The sequence below is a fragment of the Bos mutus genome, chromosome 22 (assembly GCF_027580195.1).
Source record: "Bos mutus isolate GX-2022 chromosome 22, NWIPB_WYAK_1.1, whole genome shotgun sequence".
In the NCBI taxonomy this organism is placed as follows: Eukaryota; Metazoa; Chordata; class Mammalia; order Artiodactyla; family Bovidae; genus Bos; species Bos mutus.
Genome location: NC_091638.1, coordinates 23,645,584 through 23,658,774, shown reverse-complemented (window position 1 = coordinate 23,658,774; position 13,191 = coordinate 23,645,584). Strand labels below are relative to the sequence as shown.

The following is a 13,191-nucleotide window of genomic DNA, read 5'->3' as shown; positions in this document are numbered from 1 at the left end:
TCCTGCCCCAGAAAATCACACTAGTATATTCCAAGTGAATTAAAGGGCAGTTAAGTATTGAATAAGTAAATCCCTAGAGTTCTTATTAAATGAAAGAAGGAGAAGACATTTGATTATTTAAAAATACACATATGTGAATATTGATTGAGTAAGCTTTAATACAATCGTATTTCACAAGTCACTTTGTTTCTTGCTGGGTGGTAATAGTTTGACTCTTATGGATTTAATAACAGATTAATTATTACCTGTATTAGAATCTTAGGGAGGTTGAATTGAACCAAGAAACAAAATGAAAACAAGATACTTCAGTATAAGGAAGAAAAGAAGTATGCTGGTTGCAGCTATTGATCCATTATCAGCATCCTCCAGTGCTAGAGAGAGATTCCCTTTCGTGCTGGGAAACAGCCTTAAGGTCATGAATAAGAGATGGTTAGGAAGCATATGTTTAATAGGCTTTTCCCTTAGTCTTGTTTTATGTATTCTGTCTGGGTATTTAATGTATATGTAATGTATCTATATTTAATGGATTGAAACTGCTAAATAATTAACCTAGGTGCTGGGTGATTTACTCACTGGGTGGGCAAATGCCGTAGACTTTTACCTTGAGGTCAGTATATTAGAGTAGCCTGGTGATGAGTACTTTTAAATAGAAATAGTACATCCTTGTTTGTGACTGACCTATTACAGTTGATAGTTTATTACTCCTCAAGGCAACTGTTTCCAGACTTCTTCTCCTATGTTAGCTTCTGTCATGGATGAGGTTCACTTGTATGATGTACACCTGTGAGCAACCACACAACTCCCTGGGTCATAGAAGAGTGTGCTGGAATTGGAACAGCGAACTGAGTCTTATAATCTTAGGGAAATTTGAATCTTCTACAAAAAAAAATACATTTAAAAAAGCCAAATTAAGTATTTTATTAAGATAACTTTTCTAATGAAATATTTCTATTCATGTTTAATGTTTGTGTCTACTCAGATAGATGATCATATTGGTACTAGGGGATGCTGACTGAACTGCCAAACTTGAAATTTTCTGTGCTGTTCCATACAGAATACCAATGTCATCCTGTATATATATGGTAGCTCCGTGGTAAAGAATCCACCTGCAATGCAAGAGATATGGGTTCAATCCCTGGGTTGGGAAGATCCCTGGAGAAGGAAATGGCAACCCACCCCAAGATTCTTGCCTGGGAAATCCCATGGGCAGAGGAGCCTGGTGGGCTACAGTCCATGGAGTCACAAAAGAGTCTGACAAAACTAAGTGACTCAACAAGAACAGCGAAGATAGAGTATACCTAAGACCTCAAAAGCTGAGGCAGGGGTTTAGGTACCTGTGAGTCACTGGAGGAATGTCCTCTGAGCAAAATGTATAAGAGAGCAGGCTAGGGATGGGGGTTGGAAGGCAGGGAGCAGGGACATGGTCCCAGGTAAAGTGTAGCCTATTTCGCATTCTAGAGGGTGATGTCTGGAGCATAAGTGCATATCAGAGCTATTCCCACCTCAGGCAAGGAGGCTGACCTTTTTTAAAATATCTTCATCGGTTATTCATTGATCTGCCCCTTAAGTGGTGCTGGTAATGGCAGGGTATATGGACCAAAATCTCCCAGTCATCTTCCCAAAGAAGGGGGCAGCTGGAGTTGGTAAGCAACCAATGCTCACAGCATCTGGGGCCAGAAAAAAGAATCCGTGTGAGGTACCAACAGCATCCTCTACAGAAGACAAGTGATGGTGCTAGAGCAAGATGCTCGGGCACTGTGTCCAGCTGACCTGGATCATAACCAGCAGGGTCACTAGACTATCTTTTTATTGGGTAGGAATATGGGAGATATTTTTTCCTTTTTTTCTGCTTTCCTTTGTTGTCAAATGATCTACAATAAATCAAATTATTATCATAATTATTACTATATATTTTTCATTGGAGTATACTTGCTTTATAATGTTATATTAGTCTCTGCTGTACAATGAAGTGAATCAGCCATATGTATGCATATATCCTCTCCCTCCTGGATCCCCCTCCCATCTGTCCCCCATCCCACCTCCAGAGCATCAACCTGAGCTCCCTGTGCTAAACATAAGATTCCTACTAGCTGTCCATTTTATACACACTAGAGTATCTTTGATTTTGAAATGGGATGAACTGTCCTTAAGAGCAACTGAGTATCTTCCCAGTGGTCTTGAATATGACTTGACTTTGCCAGTACTGTATAAGGGATAGAAGTAGCCTTGGTCCAAGGAGTTCCTATCTGATGGTTCAGGACCGTGGGCATTCTTCTGGCCTCTGAGGTGGAAGACATCAGACCCTGGCAGGACACTCAGATGCCATTAAGGAACTGATGGTCAATTAAAGTGAGGTGCAGGCTTGAGCAGTTATATGGTTAATTTGCCATGTGTCCAAATGACTGGCCTACAAATTAGAAAAACACTAAAACTAAACTCAAAGTCATTTCACAGGGATTTTCACAAGTGCTCATCTGCAACTAAGTCTGATTTCTCAGCTGCCTCGTTGAGCCAGATTACAATCAAATGTGCTGAGTGTAAACAGCATCCAATGAGAGGAGGGATGCCTTTCTTACCCAAATATTGTCTGATAGGAGCTTTACTTAACTCATCAGAAAGAGGGAAAGCAATGCACGTGGATCTCAAATGCAAATTTGATATCTTTAACAAGTTACTAAGCCTTCACTAATCAATAAAATGAGGGTGTCACTGTCAAAACTAAAAGAGATCACATGTGAAAACTTCCTGCAAATCTGAAGTGATTGTAGCAATATGAAGTTTAGGTTTTGTTTTGTTTTGTTTTGTTTGTTTTGTTTTAAACTAGTATCCATACCAAAAGCTTATAATACAGACAGCTGCACAATTATCAGTAAACCCTATTTCAGTGATTCTCAAATTTTGCTGCTTGTGAGTCACCAGGGGAGCTCTTTAATAGCCCAGTACCATACAGTCGTCCCTCACATGAATCCCAGACTTGTCTAATTCAAGGAAACTATGAGCCATGCTCTGTAGGACCACCCACATGGACGGGTCACGATGGAGAGTTCTGACAAAACATGGTGCACTGGAGAAGGGAATGGCAAACCACTTCAGTATTCTTGCCTTGAGAACCCCATGAACAGTATGAAGAGGCAAAAAGATAGGACACTGAAAGATGAACTCCCCAGGTCAGTAGGTGCCTAATATGCTACTGAAGATCAGTGGAGAAATAACTCCAGAAAGAATGAAGGGAAGGAGCCAAAGTGAAAACAACACCCAGTTGTGGACATGACTGGTGATGAAAGTACAGTCCAATGCTGTAAAAAGCAATATTGCATAGGAACCTGGAATGTTAGGTCCATGAATCAAGATAAATTGGAAGTGGTCGAACAGGAGACGGCAAGAGTAAACATCTACATTTTAGGAATCAGTGAACTAAAAGACTGGAATGGGTGATTTAATTCAGATGACCACTATATCTACTACTGTGGGCAAGAATCCCTTCGAAGAATGAAGTAGCCATTATAGTTAGTCAACAAAAGAGTCTGAAATGCAGTACTTGGGTACAGTCTCAAAAACAACAGAATGATCTCTATTCGTTTCCAAGGCAAACCATTCAGTATCACAGTAATCCAAGTCTATGCCCCAACCAATAATGCTGAAGAAGCTGAAATTGAACAGTTCTATGAAGACCTACAAGGCCTTCTAGAACTAACACCAAAGAAAGATGTCCTTTTCATCATAGGGGACTGGAATGCAAAAGTAGAAAGTCAAGAGATACCTGGAGTAACAGGCAAGTTTGGGCTTGGAGTACAAAATGAAGCAGAGCAAAGGCTAACAGAGATTTGCCAAGAGAATGCACTGGTCATAGCAAACACCCTCTACCAAAACACAAGAGACAACTCTATGGACAGACATCACCAGATGGTCAATACCAAAATCGATTGATTATATTCTCTGCAGCCAAAGATGGAGAAGCTCTATACATTCAGAAAAAACAAAACGAGGGGCTGACTGTGGCTTGGATCATGAGCTCCTTATTGCCAAATTCAGACTTAAATTGAAGACAGTAGGGAAAACCACTAGACCATTCAGGTATGACCCAAATCAAATCTCTGTGGAAGTGAGAAATAGATTCAAGGAATTAGATCTGATAGAGTGCCTGAAGAACTATGGATGGAGGTTTGTGACATTGTACAGGAGGTAGTGGTCAAGACCATCCCCAAGAAAAAGGAAAGCAAAGAGGCAAAATGGTTGTCTGAGAAGAAGAAGAGAAAAGAGAAGCTAAAGGCAAAGAAGAAAAGGAAAGACATACCCATCTGAATGCAGAGTACCAAAGAATAGCAAGGAGAGCTAAGAAAGCCTTCTTCAGTGACCAATGCAAAGAAATAGAGGAAAACAATAGAATGGGAAAGACTAGAGATCTTGTCAAGAAAATTAGAGATACCAAGCAAAAATTATGGTATTGTGCTCATGCAAAGATGGGCACAATAAAGGACAGAAATGGTATGGACCTAACAGAAGCAGAAGATATTAAGAAGAGGTGGCAAGAATACATAGAAGAACTGTACAAAAAAGATCTTCATGACACAGATAACCCTGATCATGCGATCATTCACCTACAGCCAGACATGCTAGAATGTGAAGTCAAGTGAGCCTCACGAACAAAGCTAATGGAGGTGATGGAATTCCAGTTGAGCTATTCCAAATGCTAAACGATGATACTGTAAAAGTGCTGCACTCAGTATGCCAGCAAATTTGGAAAACTTAGCAGTGGCCACAGGACTGGAAAAGGTCAGTTTTCATTCCAATCCCAAAGAAAGGCAATGCCCCCAAATGCTCAAACTACCACACAATTGCACTCATCTCACATGCTAGTAAAGTAATGCTCAAAATTCTCCAAGCCAGGGTTCAACAGTACATGAACCGTGAACTTCCAGATGTTCAAGCTGGATTTAGGAAAGGCAGAGGAACCAGAGATCAAATTGCCAAGATCTGCTGGATCATCGAAAAAGCAAGAGAGTTCCAGACAAACATCTATTTCTGTTTTATTGACTATGCCAAAGCCTTTGACTGTGTGGATCACAGAAAACTGGAAAATTCTTCAAGAGATGGAAATACCAGACCACCTGACCTGCCTCCTGAGAAATCTGTATGCAGGTTAAGAAGTAACAGTTAGAACAGGACATGGAACAACAGACTAGTTCCAAATTGGGAAAGCAGTACGTCAAGGCTGTGTATTGTCACCCAGCTTATTTAACTTATATACAGAGTACATCATGTGAAATGCTGGGCTGGATGAGGCACAGCTGGAATCAAGATTGCTGGAAAAAATATCAATAACCTCAAATATGCAGATGACACCACCCCCTTATGGCAGAAAGCGAAGAACTAAACAGTCTCTTGATGAAAGTGAAAGAGGAGAATGAGAAAGCTGGCTTAAAATTCAACATTCAAAAAATGAAGATCATGGCATCCAGTCCAATCACTTCATGGCAAATCGGTGGGGAAACAATGGAAACAGTGACAGAATTTATTTTCTTGGGCTCCAAAATCACTGCAAATAGTGACTGCAGCCATAAAATTAAAAGACACTTGCTCCTTGGAAGAAAAGCTATGACCAACCTAGACAACATATTAAAAAGCAGAATGATTACTTTGCCAACAAAATTCTGTCTAGTAAAGTCTATGGGTTTTCCAGTAGTCATGTATGGATGTGAGAGCTGGACTATAAAGAAAGCTGAGCACCAAAGGATTGATGCTTTTGATCTGTGGTGTTGGAGAAGGCTCTTGAGTCAAGGAGATCCAAGCAGTCAATCCTAAAGGAAATCACTCCTGAATATTCATTGGAAGGACTGATGCTGAAGCTGAAGCTGAAGCTTCAATTCTTTGGCCACCTGATGCAAAGAACTGACTCATTGGAGAAGACCCTATTTCTCGGAAAGATTGAAGGCAGGAGGAGAAGGGACAACAGAGGATGAGATGGTTGGATGACATCACTGACTTGATGGACATGTTTGAGCAAATTCCAGGAGTTGGTGAAGGAAAGAGAAGCCTGGTGTGCTGCAGTCCATGGGGTCTTAAAGAGTCAGACACAACTGTGTGAGTGAACTGAACGGAACTGATAACATCCTCCCTACCAACTAGTCCTTGGTAGAGACTCCAGGACTCTTTATTCCTTAATCACCCAGGAATGATTCCAATGGGTAGAAGTTCTGTTGCTCTAATTGATCAGATCAGAAGGTAATTAGGTTTTTCTATGGTATTGATTCTCAGACTCTACCATGCATCAGAACTGTTTGGAAGGCTCATTAAAACACACAAAGCTGAGCCCTACCTCCAGAATTTCTGACATAGTAGTTCTTGAGAGGGGCCTGAGGGTTTGCACTTCAAACAAGTTTCCAGGTGACACTGCTCTGGTTCAACCCTGCACTTGGAAAATCAGAAATTGGCAAGCTCAAAACGCAAGTTCTTTGGTGTTCTATTTTGCTTGGAGAGTCAGTTGTTAACCATCTACCATCACACCAGTTCACATGGTGAAAGAGTACAGCCATGTATACCTGTGGCGGATTCATTTTGATATTTGGCAAAACTAATACAATTATGTAAAGTTTAAAAATAAAATTAGAAAAAAAAAAAAAAAAAAAAAACAAAACACTGAGCTTCCCAAATAAAAACATTAATTAAGAAAAAAAAAAAAAAAGAGTACAGCCAGTACTCTACACCTGCCAGTTATGGGGGGCTGGCTGTATTCATTGTAGCCTGCTATTTAAATGAGGTACTTAAGCATCCATGGATTTTGGTACCTGGAACCAGTCTCTCCATGGCTATTGGATTTTCAGGGACAAGTGTACAGATAGCCTGAATTGTTTCTTGGATAATCCTGCTTCATTTGACTGAGGTCCAACTCCAGAGAGGATGGAGTGTCCTGTACATAGGCCATGAAGTTCAAGAAGTCGTTGATATCCAGGTGAAGCATCATGAGAAGGGTATTTCCTGTCTTGAACTGAATTCCTGAGTTCTCTCCTACAACATACATTAATTCAGCATATATTAATTGAACATCTACTTTGTGCAAGGACTGTGCTAGGTCCAAGATCCCTGATTCATAGTCTTTGCCTTCCAGGAACTGATGACCTAATAATTATTACTAATGGGTGCTACCATTTTGTAACCACTGGAATTCCAGAGTTCTCATAGTTCAATGACTCTCTTCTGTCAATTAAACAACTATTTTGATCTCATAACAAAGTTACTCAATCAAATATAACACTGTAGCACCACACACTACTTTCACAAATTTGTATGAGTGTTTAAGACATTACACCAAATAAAATGAAATATCTCTAACTTGCACTAATGTAGGAAGTTCAGAGTGCTTACAGTTACAGATATTAAAAAATGCTTAAAAAAATAAAAAATGCTTGCTGTGTTATTATCTTCATACAGATAGAGCTGCTCAAGGAAGGTTAACAAGGGTTTAGCAGTTGAAGCTTTTAAAACATATAAGAATGATTTTCTGCTGCTGCTGCTGCTAAGTCACTTCAGTCGTGTCCGACTCTGTGCGACCCCAGAGATGGCAGCCCACCAGGCTCCCCCGTCCCTGGGATCCTCCAGGCAAGAACACTGGAGTGGGTTGCCATTTCCTTCTCCAATGCATGAAACTGAAAAGTGAAAGTGAAGTCGCTCAATCGTGTCCGACTTTAGCGACCCCATGGACTGTAGCCCACCAGGCTCCTCCGTCCATGGGATTTTCCAGGCAAAAGTACTGGAGTGGGATGCCATTGCCTTCTCCGGAATGATTTTCAATCAACGTGTTAATTGTTGTGTAAGAAATGATGTTCTAAAATGCCTTTAAAATATTTTTCCTTGAATAAGAAAGAATCTACCCTCGTTTACCCAATGAGAGCTTGGCTTTCAAACCTTCATAAAAAGAAAAAAGGGCTTTTAAAATTTTATATTGGAGTATAGGTGATTAACAATATTGTGTTAGTTTCAAGGGTATAGCAAAGGGGTTCAGTTATACATGAATCTCTTCTTTTTCAAATTCTCTTCCCATTTAGGTTGTTATGTAACATTGAACAGAGTTCCTGTACTATACTGCAAGTCCTTGTTTATTGTCCATTGTTAATACAACAGTGTGTACATGTCAATCCCCCACACTAAAAAAAAGAAAAAAAGGGCTAATCCTACTTGTTGGCAGTGATACTGTTGAAAGATCTTGAAATGGTTTCTATGCTTAAAAAGTATTCATCAGTTATCATAGTGCCTGAAATGTCAACAGTAGAGATGAATTTGTCTTGCACACCCACATGGTTGAGATATAACTACTCAGCAATAGAAAGGAATCACTGTTAATACATTCAGCAACCTGGGTGGATCTCAAGAGCATTATGCCAACTGAAAAAAGAAATCTCTCAAAAAAAATCATAATGTATGATTTTATGGATACAAAATGTATGCATTTTTTTATATTCTCAAAATGACAAAACTGTAGAGTTGGAATACTGATTGGTGGGTCTCCGGACACGACTGAAGTGACTTAGCAGCAGCAGGCATAGGGAGTACAGAAGGGGGTTGGATGTACCTCTAAAATGATAGCATGAGAGAGATCTTTGTAATGATGGAAGAGTTCTATATCTTTATTTCAGTGGTAGTTACAAGTGAAAGTACTTGATAAAATAAGACAGAACTCTACACACCTTATCCATGATTAGGTTCCTTGTAATGTTGTACTGGGGTCACAAATATTGTATATTAATGCGTATATATGGAATCTAGAAAAATGATACTAATGAACCTATTTGCTGGGCAGGAATCCAGTCATAGAGAACATTGTGGACACAGTGGGAAAGGGGGAGTGGGAGTAGCAGTGAAACATACACATTACCCCATGTAAAGTCCATAGCTACTGGGAAGTTGCTGTATAGCACAGGGATCTCAGCTCAGTGCTCTGTGATGACCTAGAGAGATGGGGTGGGATTGGGGGGAGGTTCAAAAAGGAGTGGACACACTTATACTTATGGCTGATTCACGTTGTATGGCAGAAACCAACACAACATTGTAAAGCAATTATCCTCCAATTACTGAAAAAAAAATGTAACCATTGGGGAAACTGAGTGAAAGATACAATGGACCTCTCTGAATTATCTTTGCAACTTCTTGTGAATCTGTAATTATTTCAAAATAAAAAGGATTTTTTTGTTTTCACACAAAACTGTATTTCTTTTCAGCTTAAAATTCTCTAAAATGCCCAGGTAGCTCCTTTGAATCTGCCTGCAATGTGGGAGACCCAGGTTTGATCTCTCGGTCGGGAAGATCCCCTGGAGAAGGGTATGGCACCCACTCCAGTACTGTTGCCTGGAGAACCCCATGGACAGAGGAGCCTGGTCCATGGGTCACAGGGAGTTGGGCACAACTGAGCAACTAACACACACACAAAAAAATGGAAATAGTGGAAATAGCAGAGGAGAAGAGTAGGTAGAAAGAATTTACTCAGGAAAAATATTGAAGTGCTTTGTGTACAATACAGGTATTTTATTTAATCTTAAACCTTGTGACTGTAAATATTATTAGTTTGGTTTAATAATAACTTTCCCCAAAGAGCAGAAGCCCATAAACAAGAGCAACCATGATAGGAGGAGCCTGGGGGGAACAGGACATTCAGCAAATTAGACCAAAGCCAGCAGGAGTGACTATTAGAGTCTTAGAAGGAGCACATCATGGTAATCCTAGAATAGAAAACTCTGACTTCAGAGATTGTTGGGTGTTTCCTTTTGAATGTCATCCCCAATCAGAGAGACTGATTTTGCATCAGCCATTCTGAAATGATGGACCTAAAGAGAAGACTATCTCCACTGTAGCCAGTCTTCTAGCTACCTACCCAGCAAGGCAGGCGAAGTTTGGGGTTTTAATTTCTGATACCAGCATTATCTCCTCAGGGGTGGCCATACTTGAATGAATGCATTTATTCGAGCTTTATTTTCTATGGGATGATGAGGTAATAGTTAAAGATAATAGAAAAAGGTTAAAATAATATGAAATTCTGAACTTCTGAAAGGGTCAGCCTTAATAGTCCCTGTCAACTGGCAGTGATCCCAGTGGTGTGTCTGCAGATTTATAGACCAGACACACGTAATTATCCTTTCCTTTAATAACAGAGTAAAACATCACACCCATCTATTTCCCAGGTGGGACTGCTACTGCACATTCCGTTATACAGTTATCATTCTCACCAACTCTCTTGAGAAATGATCCTAGGGCACAACCTCAGTTTTCAAGTGTTCTGTAGGCCACTTAAAATATCCTTGACATGTGACCAAGAGTCATTTAATTAAGTGAAAGCAAACAGTGGAGAATTGCATAGAAGGTTTCTCTCAGCCGGATGCTTCTCCTAGGTAATGTAATATTAATATGTTAAAGATCATTGAAAAATAATAAAAAGTCGCATTGCCCACAGGGACGAGGTCCTGTAGTGTGACTTATTCCAACACTGGGAGTGCAGTGCCCCCTAGTAGTTCCTGTAAGAAACGTGTCCTCAGAGTGCATTAGATTTAGCAAATGAGGAGCTCCCAGAATTGGCACTACTCTCAGGCTCAAGTGGGTAATTTGACAATTGATTTTATCTTTTCTGAACCATTAGGAACCCACTGAAGTTTCACCTTGAATGTGCACTAATTTTTTCCAGTACCAACAAAGGCTGGATTCTAACAATGCCCTAATAGGACCTTATCAATAACTCTTAAAAATCTGATTCTCTGTGAATATCAAATTAAACAGCCTCCTTTTGCTTTGCCCTCAAGCCTCTCCTGAGCTGAAGGTTGGGAATCAGAATAAATACAGGGGGCAGACACAGAAAGCGTCATCCCACAAGCTTGAGGGCATCTCAGGTGTGAAAGATGGCCACAGAATGGCAGAATATTAAGAAATCCTTTGATGGGTCAAGTATTCAAAAACAGACGAAGGTCTGACAATTTTCCTGCGAAAACACTGCAGCTTATAGTGGCAACTGATAGATTTGTAGAGTTAGATAAAACTAGAAGTAAATTTAAGCAAGTTGAATAAACAAGGAGAACAGATATACATTTATATTTCCTTTTTTTTTTTTGTTAGTGAAAGACATTCAAAGGCAGTCTTATCTCTAGGATATCCAAAAGATAATAGGCACGTACATAGTATAGCACAAATGCTTTTGAAAGTGGAAGGTGCATTTTCTGCCTTCTGTGTGGCCGATATCATGCTATTTCAAAGCCTGTAAAAGCAATATATAGTTTTTTGACAAATACACCCATGTGTTGTGCATGGTTTGATTTATGTAAACTCATTTCAAATGCAGTTGCAGAATTCCTCCTGAACAGATGAAAAATGTCTGCCTAAAGTGATAAAAATATATGTGTGTAGAAAGATACAGTTTTAAGAAGGAATTTTTATATGTTAACAGATTTGTAACTCTATTTCACACAATACCCTTTTTTAAAAAAGGCTTCTAGAGACTTGTTTTTTTTCCACATTACTGTGTCAGTTCAGGTGTTTCCATAAAATGGGAGTGAGTCTATTCTGCTGTAAGAACCTTTGTGTGTTGAAAATTAGCATGTGTGGGAGTGGTGAATGGAGAAATGAGATCAGTATAACAGATGCTTGCTTTGTCCATGCATTTCACTAGTTCCAGCAACCAAGAACAAAGCCCACTAACTCAGGTCAACACAAGGCTAGTCAAGGCAGATAGCTTACTGACTGTGTCTCATTTAGCCCATATTCTTCCTCTTGACTCAGTTTTGGCTATGTTTCAACAGGACTGTGTTTAAGAGTGTGGCTCTCCTGAGCCTTTCTGCACTTTGTACTTGTTTTATAGTTTACCATTCTCAGCTCTTTGCTTTCCTGGCTTCCTTGTTTCACCAAGCTGTGTTCATGTATATATACACACACTGAAGTCCTGTTTTATTTTGTTTGTTTGTTTTTTGTAGTGTTTATCTATTAGGAATTTCAGCTATCTTTTTAATCATGCTGACATATTTACTAGAATGATTATTGTTTTTGTTAGTATTCCTGTTACATAAATATCGAGTAGGTCTGCCCTGACCTTATATTTCTCAGAACCCTATAATTTTCATTGTATAATTTTGCAGATCATACAGGGAATGCATTTATCTCATTATAAGCACAAGCATTTGTACTTGCAGTCTCTTTATTAATTGCATTTATCATTATGGAATTACTCTTTGAATTATAGACTTCCCTCATGAATCCAAGGCACACGGATTGAAGTATCAGTTGCCCACTAGATTCATTTATTTAATTTAACCTTCACTGAGTAAAGCCAGCCCCATGTGTACATTACAACACCCCATTAAAAAGTAACCTTCCCATCTTTCTTTCTTTCTGTACACTGAAAATATTTTCATAACAGAAGCACTTAATGAAGGTTTAACTTGCTTGTGCTGAAACCTTTTATTTTTTAATCACTAACATATAGTTTGTGTGCATTTAAAAAAGTTGATTCCCATCCTCCCCACCCACATACATACATACTCATTCTCTGTACTCTTCTAAGTAGTTTGTGGCTAGTATTTGTATTTAAATTTCACATTCAACATGGTATGAAATTGTAAATTCCATCAAGTCAAGCTACAGTGAGTCAGGGATTTTTGATATAACAGCTCACAACAGATCCTAAAACATTAGTGCAATTAATGCAGAAGGAAATGGAAAATTTTCAGAAAGATTTCTTTTATATTTCTTTAAGGATATAGAGGAATATCTTTTGTTTTAAGAAGGAAATTATTTAATGTTATTTCCATGTAACTACATATTTGGTGTCAACATGAATGATTTTTTTAGAATATTGGTAGCAAGCACGGAATAGAGTTTTCCAAGAGCAAGTCACAATTTATCCTGCAAGAACCAGGCATTGAATTAGGCAGTGATAGTGGAAAGCTGTTCTAAGTCATTATTTTTAAGGAGGAGCTCACAGAGGGTGATGCTTAGACATTTCAGCACATCCTCTTATTTCAGCACATCCTCTTATTTCAGCACATCCTCTTACGGAGACCTGCTCAGAGTGCTGTGAGAGAGAACAAAGGCAGTAACCGTCAAGGAAGGGATGCTTTCACCTACACAATCAGAAAAGTGCCTTATGGGCTTTTGTTTCATCTTTCCCTTTTGCTATTGTAAAACTTAAAAAATTTTCTTCATCTGAACATAGAGTAGTTTTCA

The 13,191-nt window shown here is 39.2% G+C and overlaps 1 protein-coding gene across 6 annotated transcripts in view; it reads left to right on the top strand.

The window, feature by feature from the left end:
* The window catches only part of CNTN4 (contactin 4), a 1,023,175-nt gene that overhangs the window by 852,303 nt on the left and 157,681 nt on the right, over nt 1-13,191 (top strand). The window lies entirely within an intron of this gene.